The following is an 11,944-nucleotide window of genomic DNA, read 5'->3' as shown; positions in this document are numbered from 1 at the left end:
TTCCTGCGGAAAGGAGTTGAATAATGAGACAATTGCTGTCATTTATCTCAGTGGCCAGTCTGGCCTAAACCACAACACAGTTGAGGAGTAAGACGTGGAATAAGAAGAAAAGATAATCCAGAAGTTGTCATAGTTATTTTCTAGGTTTTAATGTACACCAATAGGGAATGCACACAACCAGCCTTCATTGCAAAGTTTTTGTTTTATTTTTAAATGTAGAATTTCTATATATCCCACTGGGAAAAAATTAAACCACCTGCCAATAAATTATGAATAATTACACTATTTACTACACAAACTTTACTGGCTCAGCTGCCCTCTCCCTGCAAATCATTCTCATGCAGATTCATTTCCAGTATTCCAAATCGCTGAGTTACTTTTGACAAATGATTTTGGAAAATTCCAAACTGATAGGCAACTGTGAATATTACTGGTTCGAGAGGTCTGAGGTCCAAATAGTTACCGCAATGTGGAAACAGAGGTATTTAACCAACGTCAAGGAAAAGTTCTTCGGATAAGTGTATATATATGCTTAAAACTTACATATATATTGTGTTTATCTATTTAGCTGTTCCCTTTCCTTTAAGGCATTAATGATATTCACAATGCTATTCATTCTATATTACTGGCATAAGAGCAAGTAAACATAACTCAAATTCCATAAGACATCAAGGTTATCCTGTATAATCCATAGCATGAAGTCACCCTTCCTATAATGATACAAAACAGGAACACTCTCTTGCTCATGTTACAGCACAAATAGAAAAGCAAAGGTATTCAGATATCGGAGGAAGGGCCCAAACATCCTGCCTTGTTTTGACCCCTGACAATGCTGATTAAGTGACCAAGAATGTGGGCTACAGGGCTATCACCTGATCTTTTGGGTCAGTAGCAGATAACATCACTCTCACAGCTTAAAGCTATTTTTGCGCTATAAAGTAGTCAGACAAGAATGATTTTTCACTAGCCCACTCCATCTTGTTCTAGAGCTCAGACAGGCAAAACTTCATGAGTTCACTTCAATGACACCACTGTTTAAATATGATGAAAAAGTAATTTTCTTCACAGGACGGGCACATTTTCTTAGTTAAGTACAGCTAATTAGCGAAAGTAATATGTGCTTTGTTAGAAGAAAGACAGACAATGATTCCAATTCTCTGTTTTCATCAAAGCCGCTTCTCTGCTACAGTGAATTTTAGAGCCAATGATAGTCAGGAGGACCTCTTGAAAAATCACATTGTCTCTGTAGGTTGAGGGAGAATATGCCAAACTTGAAAGGGTTTTTTCCATTTGTTACTATATCTTCCTAAATACAGAGCAACATCTCCTTTGCCAGTGTTCGCTTATCTTTAGGTAGCTTTATCTTCTAACCCAGATTTTGACTGATACTCTTAACCTTTTCAATGCTGATTTTTTGTCAAAAGCTTCAAAAAGAAAAAAAGTGTGCTTATCTGTGTGACAGGATTTATTGATTGCATTATACTCAATTGTATTCTGTTTCATAATGTTTAATGTATCTCAACCCATGGATGCTGTAAAGGTTTCATTTGTTACTGAAGAGCGAGTTCAGTGACAAATATAGTGTTCTGAATAAATCTTCTAGTGTTTATTCAAACAGTCAGGTGTGCCTTTTTTTTTTTTTTGAGAGGTAGGGTGAGGACGTAGTAGTGTCCTTAAAAGACCATGTCCACCCCATACCCCATCTTTCCCTGACTCCGAGGAACAACAGAGAACTCCTTGAAATCTAAGGTCAATCTAAACCAGCTGCAAAAGTTGATGCATACAAAATGTTCCATCTTCAGTAGAGGCTCATCATCTTTCCTGCTTATTGCAGCCGGCGCTTGCTGGCACTGGAATTGATCCCTGATCATTCATTTGGCACTCAGATGCACTAATCACAACTGTGACTGCTCCCTATTAGATATCGTCATGTGTAATATGACTGCCTGCTTTTTTTTTTTGTTTGGTACTGCTAATGATCTGTGCAAGCTATGATAACCGATCCGTTTTTTTACCAAGGACACCTTGCCTTATTCACTTGATCACTCTGAAGTTCGGTAGTAATAAAAAAACAGTCCTCTTTGTTTCCAACCATTAAAAGCCAACATTTTTTAATGATAGTTGAGGAAACTCTACATGGCCGCTCCTGGCCTTGATAATTAAACCATAGTTGGGACTTGTGAGAGAAAACACATCCAGATCTTTGCAAAAAAAAGTACATGAGAGACTAGAGAGAAGCAATCTTTAACCAGAAATTGTTGAAATAGAAGTGAGAAAAAGGTCTGAAGTATCCAGAAAGAAAACAGTGGGGGACCTTTAGGATCTGAATGTCAGGAGGGGAACAACAGGTGGCACTGTACAGAGATGGTTACTGCTAGTTGAAGCCCAAGAACAAATAGCTGCATTGTGGAAGAGTATCTATTTCATGAAGTCACACTTTGCTATAATAAGATGGCTAGGACAGAGTGCAGCCTAGGCAGGTAGAAGCTTGTAAACTCAAAAAATGTAACTATATGCAATGATGTCTTTTCTGCTGGAAGCAAAGTTTTTGATTTTGTGATCAACATAGTCTCCTTCTACCCACGCGTGTGATTTGTATGGACAAGGAAGAACATGTACCTCATACCAGGTTGCGTTTGATGCAATTTGATGTCTGCAAGTCAAATCCTGTCTCGCCTTCCAATTGCCAGCATTTTATTAGAAATCTGTTGTGTGTAACAATCTACGAAGACTTAAAACCAATGTGGCTCTTAATTCTACTCTTAAAAATATTTTATCACTATATGGTATGTGTGAGAAATGGGCCTCTTCAAACTTGAACTTTCTGTCAGGGAACAGAAGGGGTCAGCTGCTCCCAAAGGGATGGGGAGCCAGGAGCTGACTGCAGTAACACCTCCCAGCAGGAGATGGGCCAGGGCTCTGGTCCACCAGCCCCAGCAAGGTAAGTAGGGCAGGCTGGGAGAGCACGGCCAGATTCAATTAAGGCTCTGGATCATCAGGCAAGTTCACGGTGATGAGGCACATCTGAGATGAAGCCAGGAAGATAATCTACAAGTATCAGGATTAGGATCATGTTCGGTGATCACCAAGCAGGTCCACAGTGATAAGACGAGTCCAAGATCAAGCCCAGAAGTCAACCCACAGGTTGGGGCCTGGGACAACAGACACGAAGATCAATGTTCCTACAGCATAACTCCAGCAGAGACTGAAGCCCCCAGGGCAAGCTGAAATGGGGCTTCTGGGACGACTGGGCAGAGGGTATGGGTGGAGGCCCCAGGTGAGGCTGATTAGGGTCATTAAGGCTCATTACTACACTCAGAGCCATCTCACTTTCCACCTTTGCATCCTCAAATATCTTACATGGCTTTTAATATTTTTTTCTAGTTTCCCATACTTGTAAAGGAAAGTATCTTCACTTTTTTTGCCTTTTACTACTTGTTCTTAGCTTCTCCCAAAATGTGTATGTCCTTAGCTGTGTCTCTGTCAACATTATCAGGAGGTGCATACAGGAGAGGAGAGCAAAATAGTTCAAATACCTAATACTGTTAAACAAACACCGACTTATGCCAACTGAGCGTGTATAACCTTCAGATTTGTGTATGGCTGAATAGGATTGGTCAGGAGCAGAAAGAAACAGAAACTCAGGATTGATCAAATGCAAATATGTGCAAATATTCATATATTCTGTCTTCAAAGTCTGTACAAATGCAGACTGTAATATCATCTTTGTCACTCGTTGCTTTGATCTTGTCATTCATCTGGGTTAACATCCTTTTCTATTACAAATTTAGGCTTAATTTCATTGTCTTCAAAGATCTGTACTGTTCTACCTCTCCCTACTCATTTGAACTTCAAGTTGCTGTTCTTTCTATTCAGTGCTTCTGTAATCAACCATGTCAAGGAATGAGACCAGAAGAATCAAAATTTTGGAGATAAGCACTGTGAAGTAAGCTAACTTCTTGGTCTTCCAAGACAGAGTAATTGTTCCAAAATAAATTAACATTTGTTACATAATAGAAGGAACACACACTGAGTTATACCAGCAGAGTTATAGCATTATATTTTTTCTGCTAAAAATATTCTAGTCCCTCCCTCTCCATAGATAAACCCTTCTCCAGAGTGGGTTTCTCTGCAGGCTCCTATCAGACGGAACATTCCCTTTAGCAGTAATCTCTAGAAATAGTTGACAAAAGTTTGTTTTTCCATTGTCTTCATAGAAGGCAGAGGACTGAAGCAGACAACTGGAATAGTAATGTCTGACGTCATCAGTGCTAACACTGACTGATCACATCTGCGAGAGCTCTTCAGAAGGTGTCTCCAGTTAGGAGAACATATTTCTGACATCTTGGGTTCGTTCCGACAAAAATGCGCAGAAGCAAAGGCCAACTGAAAAGCCATATTCAATATAAGGTTAGTTTTCTTTCTGCCTGTAGACTTCTCTTGAGTTTGATCACTCATATATATTTTTCTTCAATAGCTGTGAATTAGCATCAGATAATAGTAGCTGTGCCTTGGCATAAGATTAAGTTTTTCCAAAAGTTTATTTACAGCTAATTAGGAGTTGTAAAACAGAAGGAGTGAAGTATGCAGTCTCTTTGTTTCTCCCCGTGGGTCTTAAAAACAGACATTGATGGATGGAATTAAGAGTTCCTTCTACCTCTTCATTACTAACTCTTACTTAGCAATGTAGCATTCATGTTGTCAGCAGCACCTCTGGACAACTTTGATGCAATTGTCGTATGAGATGCACAAGATGTTACTAAATTGGATCCTATGGGACCAAGAAGTTAAGATTTTTTTTTCCTACAGTTGTAGCTGAATGGAAGGAAGTGCACTTTATATCTTGTACTTGTCTTTCAACAAAAAAATTGATTTTTTTCCCCCGTGAAGTCTGCTTTAACAACAATTTATACTGTTGCAAAACACTGTGATACCATCTCATCAGAGGCAATTCTGAGCAGGCAGACATAGTAGTCAGTGATGCAGAATCCATCAAAGAGGCAGTGTATGAGCATAGATGTAAGTACGACCTCACACCGCCACCTGTGCTGACTGCGGGTTTTTACCTTAATATATTAAAAAGTTGTTGATAGGTAAATTATATGTTATAATGATGACAACTCTAAATTATGCAGTTTGTGTTAGTAATTTGTAAAATGTATTTCATATTTGTTTATTTGGAAGTATTTGAGTCTTTTTTTGAAAAATGGTAGTAGTGGGTCAGGGAAGGTACTACAAAGTTGAAACGTTCACGTGTAAAATCTACTTCTCTTACGTAGTATTTTTTCTGATTCTTTATTTTCTTTTTTTTTAATATTTCTGCTATTTTAGAGAGGAGGTGAATATACTTTGATATCCTTATGATTGAATTTTTGTTGGTGTTCGCTTGTGCAGAATGATGAAGAGGCGTGAAAGTTAAATGTGCTTCATACCATCATTTTTTCCTCTTGATTGCTTTCATACCAACAGCAGATGTCCAGTGAAGGGACACAAATATTTCCCTTTAGCAAGTCATTCCACTGAAAATAATGGGAGCTTATTTAAATAGTGTGGCCCTGAGGAGACAAAAGGGGGAGCAAGCACAGGAGAGAATAAGAGCAGAAATGTACTCAATCAAAGAATGACTTTATTTGCATGCGGTGAAATTTTTTAGCAAGTTACATGTAACAAATTAGTAGGAATTCAACTACCCATTGATTTGTCAAAGGCATCAGGAATGATAACTTGAAATTTGTTGTGGCCATGAATGCTATTGATTCTCCTGCTCCGTGCATTATTCTGCTAAAAAATCAATTATTTAATAATTGATTTTATACTAACTGCTAAATTATTTTATTAAGTCTAAATTAAGAATTGTGATGGATACAAATGGATGTGCTAAAACATAATGCTGGAATGGATTCCTTTCACAAGTTTAAATAACCATTCTGATGAGACAAGAATGATTACCAAAATAAAAGCATGATAAATAAAAGTCAGGAAAGCTTTGCAGATGTGGTGAATCATTACATATTACTTTGCTTTTCAAAGTGAGTGCTGATCCTGCTGTTGCTTATTGTGCAGAACTTCAATTAAAGTTAATGGGAAATCTATGCACAGGAAAGCTGCAGTGTGGTAGATTTGGGGTTTTTACCCTCACACCAGTATTAATGGGAATTACAGGTGTGTTTTGGGGCAAAACCACTACCTATATAAAAATTAAAAAAAAAAAAAGTCTAGCCACATTTGAAGGGCTATGTAGTAGTATTAGTTACAGATCTCAAAACAGATGAATCTCTCTGGCAAATGAGGCAATGTTGTTTTCTCCCTTCTCCTATGCAGTGATCAGATGCAAGCATTGCTAAGGGAAATTTTCTTGTGTTGAGGAACTGACCAGTCATTGTCTGAAGCTCTAAACTAAGGGTATGTTGTTTCCAGAGAGATGGATGCTAAATCAGAGGCAATAAGTTTTCATCACAAATCCTTATTTTTATTACAGTAAAAACAAAGAAAATATATTAAAAGGATACTACTAAAAATCAAGCACCAGCAAGTTATAAAACACCTAGATTAAAATACTTCTATAACTTCAGGGCTATACCTCTGGCAGATTTAAAGGTTCATGTGCAAACAATGAATTGACAACTCTTCTGAATATAGTTGAATGAATTATGTACAACCTTTGAGGTCACAAGCATTGCAGATACGAGTTAAAAGTTTCCTAGATTAGAATTTCTCCCTTCTGAGCACCAAACACTTTAGAATAATCCATATCATAACTGGAAGTAACTGCTTCTGTCTGCCTCTTGTCTACAAAGTCTCTGAAATGCCTCAAAACCAGGGGTATGCAGCTTCTGGAACAGCATAACTGGGAAAAACTCAAAGGGAGAAATCAAAATATTTTTGCTTTTTCGGGTTCACAGTGGTAGAAGAACAAGCCTTCTGCGCCCAATTTGTCTGCCTTCACACTTTCACCAGTAGTACTGTTTCTATTGGATCAAGTCCTGTCCCCAGTGAAATCAGTAGTGACGGCACAGCCCCCTCAGCACTTGCGCTGCATTTTGGGATACTAAGCACCATCCTAACCTTGTGACAGCTCCCCAGTGTCCATACTAATTTTGCTATGCAGCTTTGCAGAGATGAGGCAAAGATGGAGGTGAAAGGCCAGGCTGAGGCCTATTTGGTCTCTTCATACAGAGGAGAACACACAGGGCTCCTGAACCCCATGAGTTCACCATCATGACTTATGAGAGCTACCACATTTTGGTGACTAAGAAGCTACTTGAAGCAGATGACCACCATGCTCTGGCTGAAAATGTCAAGACTAGAATAAGGAGTAATAGGCTGCCCAGATATGCACACAAAAAGGCATGGTTCTGTCCCCAACCCATTCCCCAAACCGTGGATATCCACCAATGGATGATGGTGGCAGTATTCATTCAAAGCATCTTTGTGTCATAGTTCACTGTCAGAAGGCCATGGGTTTTGTTGATGCGTTCCTTAGAACACCTTTATTTCAGTCTCTCTGTCTCTGTCATATCTTTCTGCATTCCCTCCTTACATTGTCTCTCCTACCCTGTGAAAGCAGTAGTCTAAGCTGTCTGTTGCCGCAATTCCAGGAAATATGCTAGTTAATGCTGTAGGTCCAACTGCTCTACTGAAAAATTGTTCTATCTCCCATTTTGATAAACATCCATTAGTCCTAGATTTTTATTCCCGTCAAGTTTGAAAAGAGGAAGAAGCCCTCCCTACTGACTCGTATCTGTTGTCTCCCATCTAGAGAAAAAGCGTTTTCTAACATGTCACTTGGAGAAAGTCACAGTGTGTGGCTTTTCATGAGTGCCTTTTACCTACAGTAGGGCTTCTTTTATGAGAGGTATTTCTCCTTTGATCCCTCTCAAGTGTCTCCCAGGATAAATGTCCCTAGGACAGTATCTCCTAGAATGAATGACACCAGTCCTCACCCTTTGGGCACTTCACAACTCCATCTCATCCAATTGGTTCCCAGCGTGCTTACTCTGAACTTGCTGCAGATGTGAAGGAAATCCCTGCAAAAATACAAAGCAAACACTGGGCACAAATCTGGAAATGCCTGTGCTATGGCAGATGCTGCAGCACGCCTGGAAGACCTGTATGAGGTGACCCTGTATGGCAAGAGAGTGCTTGAGAAAAAGAAGCCATAAATGTTCCATATGGTCTGACAGAAAAACATCATTTCCAAAAAGAGAAACCACTAGGCTTTCTTATATTAGCATAGCTTTGCATTTTTGCACAGTAGCTTGAAAATACAAGGAAATAACACTGGGGCTTTGCACTGGCCTGCCCTTGGTAGAAAGAGGATTGAGGAGAAAGGGTAGACAAGAGGACAGCAGTGGAGACTGCCTTGGACCACTGGTCCACAGATAAGGCTGGCTGGAAGCATCGTGGGCTTCAGTACAAGAGATCACATGGCAGACTCACAAGGCAAATGTCTGGTGACCCCAAACTCTGTTATTCTCTTGCCACTTTGAGCAGAAAACATATCTGTAAAAGGTGATTTCCAGCAATGGCCAGGGTCAAAGTGAAGGAATGTGGATGGTAGCTAGTGTGATGGTTCAGGTCAGGACTGTCAGCAGCTCCTGTACCTTCTTATCTATGCTTTTTCTTGTCTTGCTTCAGTCTCAGAGTTGTGCAGCTGAATCTCTGAAGATACCATGCTGTGGTCTATTCTGGCTCTTTTAGAATTAGGAGTCCTCAAAAGAAATTCACTGGGTCTTGTTTTCCGTCCTTCAGCAACATCAATGAGGGTTTGTAGAAGAGGTTCACCAGAATAATTCTTCTCTTAGTCATTTGTATCTGATGGAAAGCAAGGTATGGCTGAAGGCACGCCCCTGACTAGTCTGACAAAGAGTAGGTCCTCTGCCTGGCAGGACTGAGGCTGCTGGTGGCTCTGTGTAATGATACAAGGACAGGCTGCGTAAACCTTGACCTAAGGAGGATGTCTGGGGAGACTCGGATCAATACAGAGTGGGAAGTGTTCCTGCAGCTGCAGCAGAGTGGATTTGTGGTATCATGGATTATGCTCTCTGTTAGCTGGGATGATCTGGAAGCCTTTTGCATTATTCTCTCACCAGTTTGGGGAATAATAGTCTGAAAATGGTTTGTGAAGTGGTCTGTACAGTGCATTTGGCCTTAAGGCTGTCTCTGAAGATGCTCTTACAAGATAGCACAGTGGTAGCTGTTAAAGATACAAAAATGAAATAGCTGGTTTTATTCTTGTCTTTTTCTAGGTCTAGTTTTGAACTTTGTGTGTTTGGTTCTGCTAACAGTCACTAAGTGCACCGGTAAAATAATAATAATTTTTATTTAAAATGACGTCTGACAGGAATTGGGAGGGATTGAAATCGTAAAGATGAATGACTTCTTAAAATAATCTAACTTCCATAGGCATGCCAATATTTTTGCTAATATTAAAAATAGTGATTGCACAAGAAGATAATGTAAACAATGTTACAGTTCTGTAATGCTCGTAATACCTGGCACGTGATTAGGTTAGAAAGCTGTAACTCTGCACATGGCAAAAAAGAAAGAACCAAGAATTACATATAATTCTTCCTGTCATAACTTAATAGTATTTTTGCCCACTTAAGGTTACTTTCTCCAAAACCAATGCTTAAATCTTTAGTCACCCTAAATTATATTTTGACCTTTATAAATATCATTTTGACTTAAATGTGCTACAGCTTCTTTAATCTGTTGGAGCTCCGTGGCCACAAGACTTTCTTCACTAACAGCAGAACACCAGCTATATTAGCTATATCTGTCTTAGATAAATGTAAGTGAAAATGTCCCTCACATTCACGGAACATTTTAGGTTTTACTGAGAACCAAACATTTCTGGGCTGCTCCTGATGCCCTTGAGAACAATTTGTCTCATTTTTCTTAATTCTCCTCTGTGATTCAGTTTCTGTGAAGAGACTAGGAAAAATACAAAAGGCAGGGGAAGGAAAGGAGCAGAAGGCAAGCAAAGAAACACAGAAAGGAAAGGTGCAGTTAAGAAACAAACCAGAATGTAACAGGAGCACTAATGAAGTGGGAAGGCATGAAGGGGGAGAGGAATCAGAGGCCTGGAATAAAATGACCCAGAAAATGATGAAACAATTGTGACTCACACAGAAAAGTGGAACTTACCAGTAGCTAATATGAAAAGGATATTTGGAATAAGAATGGTCCACTTGTATTTCATGGTCCTTTCTGTCCAGCCCATTTGAAAAAAATTTACTGGAGGAGAGCACTCTACCAGACACAAATGAAAGAGTCCTGATTATATATATATATGTTATGTGATTGCTGATCTCAGTTGGTGACATTTGTCTTTATGAATTCACTGAGTTCTTTAGGTGGGAGAAATCAGAAAACATATCAGTGGCATTCTCTTGGCTCTGCTTAGAGTGAAACGAAATGTCAGTGTCATCATAAAGATGAGCTTTCATGTGTAATATATGTGTAGTATTGGTTTTATGATGAATTACAGTCTATAAAATGCAAACTATTTTAAAGACTTTAAGAAATTAGTGTTATCGATATTACTCATACACCAATAAAAGAGTTTGCAGAAGACTGATCCAATATTAAAAGTGAAATTTGCATGCATAGAATCTTAGAATGTTTTGTAATGCTGCAGGTTGTGGGAAATGGTGTTTTTTTCAGATGTTGCAATGAGGTTAATTGTAACTTTATCAAATTAAGAGATCTGTTTTGTACTGTACGCTGAAGGGATTCTCTGAGCCAGTAGCTGGCTTGCTTGAAAAAGACATTTAATGCTTCTCTGGGGGAAAAAAAAAAAGTACCAAGAACTACCAATTCTGACTAATAACTTTAGTTGACACAGGACTCCGGTTCACCCTCAAGGACCAGTTTTGGACAGATTTAAGTGGGAGAATGATGGATTAGTGTGGGTGGTGATGTGTTCATCATCATTGAACAGAGAGAGGTCAGAGTGGCATTCAGCTGTGCAGAAGAGAGTAGGACATTGTTGCATAAGGAGAGCTCAGGGAGGAAAGAAGAGACTGATCAGCCTCAGTTGCTGACAAAAAATAAAAAAAGGCAGATTTAGAGATGAGATCAGTTTAGATTAGGGGAAATTGTGCCAAAGCACCTGTAGATGTCGAGAGTCTTGCAAATTAAACTCAAAGGCTTTTCTTTCCTGAACTTGAATTCCAGGTTTTTCTGGCACATGGCTTCTGAAGGGTACAAACTTGATATGCAAACCACTCTGTCACAGTGCATGACTGGAGGGCTTGGGAATGTGCAGATGCTGCATGCGGGGGGACTATCACATTTATTTTTTTTTTTAAATGATGCTAGACTGCTAGACAAGAAATCTCAAGTTCAAGAGTGTTAGTTTCAAACTAGAAACTTGAGAAACTATGAGGACTCAAAGCACAGGCACTTTGCCTGAAAGCATGTGGAAGAGAGCAAATTACTCTATTTGCACCAGTTTAATGGATAATGAGGTTAATTTGTAACTGGATAACTTATGCTGTATTCCTGTGTACCTTGCTGCTGTGTATGTGCTTACGTACAGCTACAGAAAACAAGCGTATTTATATGGGAATAATTAAAACAGAAAGGTATACATGATAGGACAAGAGGTAACGGGCAAAAACTTGAATATAGGAAGTTCCATCTTAACATGAGATTAATGGATAATGAGGTTAATTTGTAACTGGATAACTTATGCTGTATTCCTGTGTACCTTGCTGCTGTGTATGTGCTTACGTACAGCTACAGAAAACAAGCGTATTTATATGGGAATAATTAAAACAGAAAGGTATACATGATAGGACAAGAGGTAACGGGCAAAAACTTGAATATAGGAAGTTCCATCTTAACATGAGAAGGAACTTTACTTTGAAGGTGGCAGAGCACTGGAACAGGCTGCCCAGAGAGATTGTGGAGTCTCCCACTCTGGAGACATTCAAAA

Source organism: Charadrius vociferus, unplaced genomic scaffold (assembly GCF_000708025.1).
Source record: "Charadrius vociferus isolate BGI_N301 unplaced genomic scaffold, ASM70802v2 scaffold202, whole genome shotgun sequence".
Classification (NCBI taxonomy): Eukaryota; Metazoa; Chordata; class Aves; order Charadriiformes; family Charadriidae; genus Charadrius; species Charadrius vociferus.
This window is presented reverse-complemented; position numbering follows the sequence as displayed.